The following is a 13,107-nucleotide window of genomic DNA, read 5'->3' on the forward strand; positions in this document are numbered from 1 at the left end:
GTTACTGTATTTCCTGTACTTTCAAGTGCCAGTGAGATCTTGATTTAGCTGCATCCCTGTGTTAAAATCGGAAAAATGAGGTCAGAAACAATGAAAAGGTTAATCATGTACATCTCTGAAAGAAAAAGCGTTTAGAATCAGCCTGTTACAGTCCCTGGAAAGTGAAAATTAAAAATCTTTGATTGATTGACTGCGTTTTACCGAACATATAAATACGTTGCACAAGACATTGTCATGGAAAGTAAAAGAGAAGAAAAATGTTTGAAAAAAAAAGAAGATTTTGACACATCACAGACAACGAGGAGTTTCAGAACAGTAACAACAATCACAAAACAAAATACGTTGCCAGAGATACACATTTTATTATCAGATTTAGAGTTGTATTTTTGAGAGAGTAAATAGAACCACTATCTTTTGAATGGCCATATAAACATTTAGCAAAGAACATGTTGAATTAAAAGTATGTAGCTTAGTATTTTGCACTGCAACACCTTCAGCGCTTCCCCAAACTACTTTTTGTTGGACAAAAAAAAAAAAAAAAAAAGGAAAAGTACTAAGTATACTGAACTAAACTTTTTGAACTTATTGCACAACACTTTACTATATTTGCAGGATTAGAGACTGGTAAAGTAACACCGAATTACAATATATTAAATAGAATCAGAATCAGAATCGCCAGCCAAACGTAGGGCACTTATTGACAATCTATTCACACTCAAAGAAAATTTAGCGTCCTCGATTGACCTAAGAAGCATGTTTTTCAGTGATGGAGGAATTGGGAGTAGCCGGAGAATCACTCATCTACAATGCAACTTGTCGTAAACATCAGAGTAGTAATATGTGTTTCAAAGTTTTTTTAACTTTTCCAAAGCAGATATGTTGACTTGCCAAAGTAAGAATCGCACATCATGGCAGGAGTTCATCTAAAAATGTCGAAACTTCTAAAAGCACTGCACTTAACACTTCACCCGATTAACACATAAAAGTGTATCAAAGTGAGTTGTGCCCAGTCTAGTGTGTGAATATGAGACCAGACTGCGTGCACATTAGAATTGTTCGCTATGGCAACCGCAGATGATCTGACTAATTGATGAACCTTTTACTGCATCACCAGCTCGAGTTGTTAAATCACTCATGCACTGTTTGGCCTGCAGCAAACATGGGAACAATCGGCCATTTTGAGGAAGTAAAGTAGTCGGTTTTGTCAGCGTGGTCAAGTGATTGAGAAAAGAATGACTGGGAATCAATGAGATGAGCGCCATTAAAAGCAGTCTGGCTTTTCGTAGAACTATCCCGAGCATATGCTACAGCCTGAGGCCCGAATCCCTTTAAAATCTGTTCATCCTGCACAGATGTGCTACAACAAGTGGGCCAATCCTCATGGAACTTTGGAAGATTGCATTCTTGCCAAAGTGTTCTGGCATTGCTATGCAAAAACATAATGTGATAAGGACATACAGCTTGCATGTGTGTTATTTCACATAGCAGAATATTATATTTCATTATCAGGAATATTGATATATTTCATTGGTAATTGTAACTTGTTGCCGTAATTACATCATTATTTTGAATAGGTTTGGTCTTTTTTTTTTCTACACTACCTACATTGTTGGTGTAGCGCAGTTCCTGCTACTACCGCTTCCTCCAATTCACATGAACAGTGAGTAATAAGTGAAAAATAATCCATCCGTCCCCATCTACAATTTACACCCACACTTCCATCTTTATCTGGTTCCAGGTCATGGGGGAAAGCAGTCTAAGTCCAAACTTCCCAGTCTCTGCCTAACCACCGGAAAGGACACTGTTCCCAGGCTAGATCAAATTTTTCTACCGGCATGTCCTAGGTCTGCCCCGAGGTCTCCCCCTGGTTCGACATGCAAAGAACACGTCACTAGGAAGGAGTCCAAGAGGTGATGAGGTGATTGATGTCTGCGCTACCTCAGCTGGCCACCATCGATGCGCACGGAGGAGGAGCAGCTTTAACTTGGGCCCTTTGCTAAAGTTTCTGTGAACTGACAGCTTTGTCATTCTGCTCACCTCACCAACCAACAAACAGCAATCCAAACCCAGTGGCAAGCTGTCATAAATGATTGGTGCTTGGCAGATATAATAAAGTGACAGATTGCCTCTAACAGCTGTTGAAATTATGACCGGTCTAAAGTAGATGTCAGATGGCAACACAAGAGACAGAAGCTTGAGCCACAGGAGGGTTCAATAAGACTAATTGTGACTCATATGGTTTGAACAAAAAGGTACATTTATTTGCAAATGTTTAACATTATCACTATTTGAATATTGTGTTGTTTTTTTTATGAGTCAAATGTCAATCAATAAATATTTCATAATATAAGAACAATTGAATTGAATTGATATACAGTGGCTTTATAAAATCAGCAAATAAATAAAATCATTGGTCTCCAGAATGAAAATCCCCCATTCTTCTTGACCTCACAGCTGAACAAGACAAAAAATAATAATAATACAAAAATAAAACAATCATTGGACTCCACAATGTGTGGCTTTTCTCTTAACATTCTTTGGGATGCCATAAAAGCTTTGTTTGGAATCTGGTCCCAAAAACCGCCAAAAAGGTCACAATTACTGTATTATTAAAGTCATGTAGTATAACATCATTCCTTTGTGTATTTTGACATTGAGTTGGTAACAGCCAGTGGATAAAAAGTTTGACGAGAAATAAACTATTATGGCTCAAAGTCGAGCAATGACAGTTTGTCCTAACAGTAGAATTGTTTTTAAATTGCTAAAATGTCTTCAAAAGAAACACAATGAAGCACCATTAATATAAACACATTTACAGAACTATGTGGAAATTCCATGTTTGGTCATTGATCCTCATTGTATACATATTTGGATTTATCCACAACAAGTACAGTATGTAAGGTCAGATACAGTATGTACCTTGCCACAACATTATGACTGCTTACACACTAAAGATTCAATACGAGAGCTGTATCAATATTTAGGTTAAAAGTTAATAGGTAATAATGCTGAGATTGACACTGTCAGAGAGGTATTAATTAAACAAAATGTTTATTATTGTGGTTGCAGAACAGTGATTTAGAACCGTACTGCATACTGATGAGAGCTCATATTTTGGTTACTTCAATTATATGAGATAGTCAAAAGAACAGTTCTACACCACTGCACAGTAAAACACACAATGAGGAATATTGTTTTTAAATGAATAACGCTCGCTCTGACTGTGTGAATAAAAACTGAGCATTGTTGACTTTTAAAAAAAAATATTTGATATAGTTGTTATATTGGATATCATTATATTATGCTTGGAACTCATTTTTGCAGTTATGGTTGATCTCAGAAGGCCGTTATGACTGTGAAGCCATATAAATGTTGAATTGCCTCATCATATTATTACATATACACAACAAATTGATGGATAAGTATTTGTATTTATTTTTTTCTTAAATCAGACGTCAAGGATAATAGTTTGTTCAACTATTGTTCAAGTTACTGTAAAAAGGGGTTTGGTAACAAAATAATGCTTGGAATATCTCAACGTCATTATTTATTACATATCAGAATTTGAAATTTTGGTACAGATTCTAGCAAGAATCATGGAAGTTGACGCTCAGGAATTGCTTTCACGGGCCACATAACACCTTGACACCTGTGTTATAAGTGGTTAGAATGCTGTGGCCGGGCTGTGTTTAATTATCTTGTATTGTTCTTTGCCCAGTTAGTATTAAAAAACAAAATAAAATAAAAATACAAAATACAAGAGGCTTTAAGCTTTTGAAGACATGGGCACGCTCATTCTCTGAAGTTGCGGTAATAAGTGACATTGTTATCCTTGGCCGTTGAACAAAAATCTGTGCCATATGTTGTGTTCTTTCATATGTTTGTTGTTCTCCTCATTGTTATTCAAGGACACACACAGCAATATTTGGCCTTTGTTTTCTGGTGAGGATTATGCTGCGGCCCTGGAAATGGCCTGATAAATATTTAAAATGCATCAATAACACGGAAAAGCTAATGAAGCTATGGTGGCTTGGAGCTGACTCGAGACGGATACGCGTGTACAGACAGAGAATGCCAAGCTTGAATCAATTCTTTGAGTTAGGAGTGTGCTCTAGTTTGTTGTGCCACCTGGCTGTCATCTGCTCCTGTTCAATAATGTTCACACATACCGTGGTGCACATATTAGGTGTTTGCGAGGGTCTCGACTGTGCGTAACTCTGTCAGCTGAAGCGAGACTGAAAACTGTTGTCTGACTTGTCTGTAAAACTGTTTCTGCTTTTTTTGCTGCACTAAAGCAGCAAGTAAATTATTAACGAGCCCCAAATATTTCAAAGATATTGATAATGCAGTACTGCTGCTTGTAACTCACTTTGGAGGACAACTTTTCTCATTTCCTCCTTGGTCGAAGAAACTCAACTACTAAGTCCTACTGAGCAATACTGACCCAAAGAGATAAAATGCTATCTTTTATTAAAGAAAAAGGCTGCACGTGATAATTTCAACACTGAACCTCTTCACTTATCGACACAACCTTCATCACTAAGTGCTGACATCATCCATACACACAAACACAAGCACACAGCAGTATTGAGCAGGGGAGCCGTCTGGATCTGTGTATGTTTATTCTTGGTGTCAGATGGTGGGATCCCGTGGCTGACAGACAAATTTGGAATGGCGCATGGTCTAGTAATTTAGTGTATCAGTTACGATGTTTGGTCAGCCAGTCTGTCTGTCTGTCTGGTTGGCTGGCTGGCTGGCTGTCCCCTTTGCTATATTCTTTTTATTCCTGTCTGGAATAAAACAAACAATAATGACAAAAACAGGAGCTGATATGTTTAGATTTTTTTTAATTATAAGATAGAAAGAAACATGAATAACATGCGATCATCCAATCTGCATCATAATTATTTAAAACACTTGAATTAAACATGCACGGTGGACGACTGGTTAGAGCGTCAGCCTCACAGTTCTGAGGACCTGGGTTCAAACCCCGGCCCCGCCTGTGTGGAGTTAGCATGTTCTCCCCGTGCCTGCGTGGGTTTTCTCCGGGCACTCCGGTTTCCTCCCACATCCCAAAAACATGCATTAATTGGAGACTCTAAATTGCCCGTAGCTGTGAATGTGAGTGCGACTGGTTGTTTGTTTGTATGTGCCCTGCGATTGGCTGGCAACCAGTTCAGAGTGTACCCCGCCTCCTGCCCGATGACAGCTGGGATAGGCTCCAGCACGCCCGCGACCCTAGTGAGGAGAAGCGGCTCAGAAAAATGGATGGATGGATGATATTAAACACTGAAACTATGACTTTCCTGTCTGAAATTAATAATGTGATGTCCCTGCAGGGACATAATTCAGGATTACATCTCACACACTATTGAAATGCCCTAATTGAAATGCTCTCACATGCACTACTGAATCAACCCCTGCCCACTCATATATACGACTGAAACACTCTCTCTCTCTCTCTCTCACACACACACACACACACACACACCACAGAAACACTTTAACATCCACTACTGAAAACGTTTTGCTCACACACACTACTGAAACGCACATCAGTACAATATACGAACGTATTTCAGTATGGTGTGTGATAGGATAAAACTCGTGAGTGTGAGCGCGTTACAGTGGTGTATATGAGAGCATTCTAGATGTGTGTATGGTTGTGTACAAACAATATCAAGCACCGTCACCTGTAGCTCAAGTCAGGAGATCGTTTGCACCAAACGCATGCTTAAAACTCTTAACATGTCTATAAATATAGTATGTATACTTTCACATATACACTTACAGGCCAGTGGCCACGCCGTCTCATTTAATCCAATAGGAAACATTCTGCAATTCTTTATAGGAGGATCAATTTTAGGATTGTAATACATTCTGCATTTAATCTATTGGATTAAATGAGATAGCACTGGGTAACCCTGTAAAGTGACCACAAACAAATCATGAAAGTGTTTCGCCGACGGGACAAGCTGCACATACTCAACATCATACTGAAAGGGGTTCATATAATATGCTGAAATACAGTATGTTTTTCAGTAGTTCGTATGAGACCGTTTCAGTAGTGAGTGTGAGAGGTAAACCTGAATTATGTCCAGATTGTGACGGCCGCCCGTATAGTTAGTTGCAGCATTCCACTTCCTAAACTGATTCCATTTTTGACGCAGTCTGTCTCTTTGACGCCCTCATGCGGCAGTAAAAAAAAGAAGAAGAAAAAGTGTGTTCTTGACTCCACGTGAAGTATTCTGATCACGAGCAATCGACCACCATTATTCATATTGGCTGAATAAATAATAAATACATAAATAAATGAAAAACAAGTTATGATTTTTTTTTTTTTTACCCCAATCAATCTTTGTTGGACTGGTCACCATTCAAGTGCACCTATGCGCAGAAAACCATTCACACTGACGTGCATGTTTTTGTAACGTGGCACCAGTGGATCAGTGGGAGAAAGCCAGAGTACCTGGAGAAAAACCAAGCAAGCGCGGGGGCAGAAAACGCAAACCCACCACAGAAAGGTCTGAGCCAAGATTCAAAGCCAGACTCTTTGACTGCGAGGCAGACGATGAAGCCAAATGGCCCACCATGTCGCACACACAACAACTCGTCCGAACAAGGCTGAACTGGACAATCACAAACAAATGACCGATTGACCCTTGCAGACATACCAAGGCTGCAACGGGAAAAAATGGCGCCCCCTGGTGTTCTTATTGAGACGCCACCTGTACTATACTGCATTTTTTTCTTTGAAATTGAACCAAAAACATGGCGCAGTTGTCAATTAAGAAGCAGATTGCTCTGGCTGCTGTAGCCGGCTGTAAAACTGTTCGAAGCTTGCAAATAAATTTCCACTGACATCTGAGTTTATTTCATGATTTGAGTTATGAACGTAACACAGTGTAATCTCAACAAAAGAGAGGGAACTTTTTTTTTCTTCTACCCTAAACGCTGCCTGGTAGATTATATATTTAAAACAGCCACTCTGAGTCATCAGAGCTGTTTTTCTCTAAAATTACTGTTTGGGAGGTGATCATTCCTGTACCACTCACACCTGAAGATGATCACGTCTGAATTGTATCGTATGTCATTTCGAAGGGTCAGTCACTCACCTGACTTCAGTGCACATGGCGTGGGGTTTCAGTTCCCATTCAGTGACCGTGTGAACGGGACTGCGCCTGGTTGTCTGTCTCTATGTACGTTTGAATGATGAGCAGTCTCGGGGGGAGTCAGCTGGCGAAAACTCCAGCTCCCTTTAACCTGAAATAGGATAAAAAGTAAAACAAAAAAAAAAGATGGATCGATGAACGATCTCGTATGACAAATTTACAGAATTGGCTGTGAAGCTGCTCAAGGAGTGGAATGAAAGTTTATTTCATGATTTGAGTACAGTGTAATCTTCAATTTGCCTATCACAATGAAATCAACCGCTGGGGCACCAATAGGCCATACGCAGGGTTCAACGGTAACGTTTTTGCTCACTAGCCGCTGTGGCGAGTGGTTTCCCAGAGTTGCTAGCCACTCAGCATTTTCACTCGCCACAATTTTGAGTGTTGTATAATTATGTTTAATATCATTATAGTTAGACTAATGGACTAGATTTACAACCCTTTTAAATGTATTTGACTCTTGTGCACAACCAAAACAAGACTACGTAAATGTTTAATGCTACAAGAACCAGCATATATTTTTTATAATTATTTATTTTCTTTGATCTCTTTTGGACTCACCCCATTCATTGTCATCGACTCCCTCATCCTGTCTCAGAGGGCGTACTGCTGAGTGCAGAAAACCCCAACCCATGGTAAATATGCTCTGATGTACTATTATGCACTCCAGCAATCCTCATCTGGAGAATTACTCCACTAAAATGCACTCATTAACGCTTTAAGATGTTGCTGCTATGCTCACAGTTTAGTTGTTCCCCAAACAAAACATGTTTACCCACTACCACCCTCATGTTCTGTTCTAAGGGGAATCTGTTTTTGAAGCCAATAGCGGTTGCTGTGGCAACCTCAGACTAGTATAAAAAATTATGTCAACATTTCGGTCGGTCTATGATCCCGAGATGATACTGCATGCCCACTCATACACTCAGACGCCATTATACTTATATTGTGAGAGTCTGTGTGTGTTCCAGTACGTGACTCCGGCGCATCATAAAATATGTGTTCATTTTTATAAACAAAACTAAAGTGCAGTGTCTGAGAATTCTGAGCTGGCTGGTATCCTAGCAACAGACGGGTTGGTGCTGGAGTGCTATAAATATCCATTTGATGTGTGTGCGCGCGTCCATGCGCGTGTGTGTGAGTGACCGCACAGTCCTTCAGCTAACTATCTGTTAATAAAGTGAAAAAAAGAAGTGAAAGATGGAAATATGAGAATGAAATGGACATGGTGCTGTCAAAAAGGACAAGCATGCAACACAGAGCAGAAGGCAGTAAGTGTGAGTTGGTGTTAACGTTAATCTAATATATGTATCACACACGCTTGTGTAGCATGAATCTCATTACACTGGATGTGGAATTTAAAGTGCTCTGTTTTATCACGAATGCTTTGTTGTTGTTGTTTTGGGGCTCAGAAAAAGCAGGGATAAGCCGCAACATTCAAACGCAAAAAAAAAAAAATGCCTGCTGTGTCTGTATTCCCCCCCTCCCCTAGTCTTGACATGAACCACATGCAGAAAAAAACACACACAATTGGGCGTGGTGGCGCTGTGTCCACGTTTCATCACCAGATGGAGCACCTCGCCCATAGGAAATGCTTGAGACGACCAACCAGAAAAGGACAGGAAGGGAACTGTCCCACAGTTGTGCTGACCGGGATTCAAATCCCGGCCCCGCCTGTGTGGAGTTTGGATGTTCTCCCTGTTGTTTCTTTCTATGTGCCCCGTGATTGGCTGGTGACCAGTTCAGGGTGTGCCCCACCTCTCACCCAGCGTCAGCTGGGATAGGCTCCAGCACACCTGTGACCCAAGTGAAGATAAGCGGTATGGAAAAGGGTGGCAGCACAATGTGTAGTGGACAGCACATGTGGCTCACAGCCGAGAGGATCTGGGTTTGGATCCTGTGTGGACTGCATACTTTGCCTATCCTAAAACAGGCATGTTATGTTAATTGACGACTCTAAATTGTAGGTGCCAATATGACTGTGAATATTTTTCTATACGTGCTCTGTGATTGACTGGCGGCCATTCCAGGATGTAACCACGCCTCTTGCTCACAGTCAGCTGAGATAGGCTCCAGCTCACCAGTGACTGAGGACAAGTCCTAAAGAAAATGGATGGCTAGATCGTCATCATCATCATCCTCATCATCATCATCATCATAACTGCAATCATTGAATGCAGTGACAACCAACAAAGATTTAAAACAATGATTTGGAATGACAAACTTGCAGGTTTGAAATGAATGTTGATTTTGTTGTGCTGTCAATATCATCATTTAATTGTGTGATAATAATGCAAAAATAATGATAATCAAGGAGGAAAATGTGTGTGGATGTTCAGCAACACATACTGTGGTTAAAAACGAATAAACCACACAGACCACAGGATAACATTTCCGAAGCAATTAGGAAGAACACTGAATGCCATTGAAGGCTTTTCTTCTTTCCATCGCCTCTAATTGTGTCTCTGTCACTCACATTCTCTCTGTACTGTATGTGTTTTGAACCCAGTGAACACCAGTGACGATGAAAGACTCCTGTCTTCATGTATGAGTGAATTCTGCCAGACACATCCGCCTTAACTCGACCTCTTATTACTGCGCATCATCTACTATTCTCTCTGTCAGGCCCGGGCATCCTCCTCATCTTCATGTCAGTATGACCTGCGGCACGCTGCAGAAAACATATTTTCAGTTAAAATCTCATGTCTGGCTTTTCGCAATGTGTTTGAATATTTTTGGGAACTCAGTTGTAACACACCCTTTTTATTTACTGTATCTTGGGTTCACTGAAAAGCAACTTGTTTATAGATGGGTATGTGACTGGGGATCTGTGCAAGGTGCACTTTATTTTTCACTCTGGCAAATGGTGGAATTGTGGCGAGAATGTCTTCTGAGCATTAGGGTTCAATTCTGGCCTACTGCTTTCCTGTGTAGAGTCTGCAAGGTCTAACCATGCTTGAGTGGGTTTCCTGCAGGTACTCTGGCTTCCTCCCACATTCCAAAAACATAAATCATGCTTTAGCTGGGATAAACTCTAAGCCAGGGACGTTTTTTTATTTGGGCGGCATTCTGGGGGGCGGCACACACACGAGTGGATTTTCAATGTACAGTTGCCCCTCACCTTTATGGACTGTTGTCGATCGGCAAGAAGATCATGCAAATACAACCCCGATTCCAATTAAGTTGGGACGTTGTGTTAAACATAAATTAAAAACAAAATACAATGATTTGCAAATCATATTTAATTTCATTGAATACACTACAAAGACAATATATTTAATGTTCAAACTGATAAACTTTATTGTTTTTAGCAAATAATCATTAACTTAGAATTTTATGGCTGCAACATGTTCCAAAAAAAGCTAGGACCTGACAGACAGACAGACCTGCATGAAACTCTTGTGTTTGAGGAGTAAGTGAAATGTTGCGGCAAGATTACTGTGATTAATGCTATGTGAATGGCACAAGTGAATAATCTGCGGGAAACTGAAAAAATAAAACAACAAAAGTGAGGATTCACTATCTCAGCTACTAGATTAAACTACTACACATTTAACTTGGATAGCTGGGATAGGCTCCAGCACTCCCGCGACCCTTGTGAGGATAAGCGGCTCAGAAAATGGATGGATGGATGGACATTTAACTTGGAAGGCCACCTGTTATATTGTTTTAGATGGAATGACTGGCCGCCATTCATTTGCAGACAACCATACACACACACAGATTCATATCATCACTGTGGGAACTGAACCTGCGTAGGTTCAGTTCCCACAGTGATGACTTCTCTGTAAGCAGCGTTGCTTACAGAGAAGTCAGATGAGAGAACCACTATGCCATCACTGGCTTACATTATGTCAATTACTTCACCGGCAATATAAATGATTCTCCCGCTGTCATTGCAACGGGTTTCGGCTGCCTGTTGTAGGACGCCCTCTGGAAAACACCAAGAGCTCATTAAAATGCAATTCATGAGCAGCAGTCTTTCATGATGTGGCATGATCCTCAATCTTGTTTCAGACATGGTGCCAATGTTAATATCGACTTTTACAAATGGTAGTGCCACTTGACATCCATCGCAGCCTGGTCATCCTGAAAGTAGGATCCCTCCGTCTGCAGCAAGAATCACTGTGCCTACTCGAGGTTTCTTATTTCTCCCCAAATGGGGTTTTGAGTTTTTCCTTGCCAATTGCAATGTTTAAATCAGGGGATGTTGCCAATGTTTGTAAACTGGGGGCCTGTGAAGCTCTTTGAGATTATTTTGTGATTAAGGGCTAAAGAAATAAACTTGACTTGGCTATACTGTTCTCCAAACAGAATATATTACAAAATATACAGCAGACACATGCACACATTGACCTCTCCTGGTGCTCAAGTGCGGCCTGCTACTGACCCTGTGCTCACCGTTTTTATTTTTTGTCACCATTTTTAACTTCCCACCATCCTCCCAAGCTGGCAATGCCGCCTCAATACACCAGAGGACACCACCTGTCACTTCGTCTTCGCTCACCTGCTGAGGCCCTTTCAGTCTTGTCTACCTGTGGACTGCCAGGAAATCCGACGGCCTCTTAAACGTGTGGGGTAGACGAAAAAGCGTGGCTCAAGGGGAGGCATGAGGCACTGACTTCAGAGATGCTGCAGCAGATTCAATTGCCTGTCATCACGCTGTCAACGTCCGCTTGGTAAACAACAAACTAGATAAACTTGAGGTAAGAGCCGAGCATGACTGTAAATTCACATGGGGAGCAATCTTGTGTGCCCGATGGGAACTTGAGTTAAAAATCACCACTGTCAGAGCGGACAGGAACGAGCGCACTGCACATAAATACCTCCGAGGGGGCCTGCGCCTGTTCGTGGATGACAGGTGGGCAACACAATACTCTCTAAAAAAAATGGTTTAATGAAAAGAAAGCTGCTTTTTGCTCTGGTGATCTCAAAAAGATGTGTGGAAAAAAAGGTGACAGCTGAAAGGTAATATATTTAAGGCAAAACTTGACTACAAGAACAAAGAAGAAAGTAAATATTTTAGTGGTAATATAATCAATGCTTTGTTGATGAGCTATATCCTTTCTTTTCTAGATTTAATAAAGCAGATGACAAACTGGTGTCATGGTCTGTGTTTTTGTGTTTGCGTTTATATTTAATTTTGTTTCATGTCGTCTTGTTTTCTTGTGACCCATGTTAATGTCTTGTCCTCTTTGTTAGGTTTTCCTTTCCACCTGTTCTCATCAACCCTGTACCTTGTGGCAACCGGTCAGCTCGGTTCAGCTAGACGTGTCTTGTTCAGGTGTTCGTCGTTGTCTTGTCTGCTTGTATTTAATTCCCTGGTTTCTTTCAGTCTCTGTTGGATCTCTATCAGTTGTCATCATAGCCCATGTTATATCACCCCGTCATGTTTTTTAGTGGTCAGTATTTTGTTTCCACGTTTTTCTTTCTTATTTTGAATGAACATTTTGGACCTTGTTAATAAGTGTTTGCTCCGTCTTCTTAGAAAACTAAGCTGTCTTGTTTGCAGATTTTAGAGCTTGTGTATTCTGCACATATTGAAAGTGTTTTAACATTTCCCCCCTGTGCTTGGTTTGGTTGCTTGAGTCGTAAGTGTGAGGTCAAGCTAAACAAAATTGTTAAAATGGTGGGTAAAATTGTGGGAAAACTCCCACCTTTGCACTGACAGGACGAGGTGGAGATCTCAGAAAATCGTGGCAGACAGTTTGTCCTGTCATTTTGAGCTTTTGACGGCACCCGGAAGGTGCAACAGAGCTCCTCTGGGAAAAGGTAGTTTAAAAAAAAAATGCATTCCAAATGCCATCACAATCCTAAACTCAACAAAGTCCACCGTAATGCTCCACACTGATGTCTTACTTCTTTTACTAGGTCTTATTGTGATTATATTTTTATTCTTACTTCTGTTTTTAATTTGTTTATTATATTTGCCTCT

Source organism: Phyllopteryx taeniolatus, chromosome 5 (genome assembly GCF_024500385.1).
Source record: "Phyllopteryx taeniolatus isolate TA_2022b chromosome 5, UOR_Ptae_1.2, whole genome shotgun sequence".
Taxonomy (NCBI): domain Eukaryota; kingdom Metazoa; phylum Chordata; class Actinopteri; order Syngnathiformes; family Syngnathidae; genus Phyllopteryx; species Phyllopteryx taeniolatus.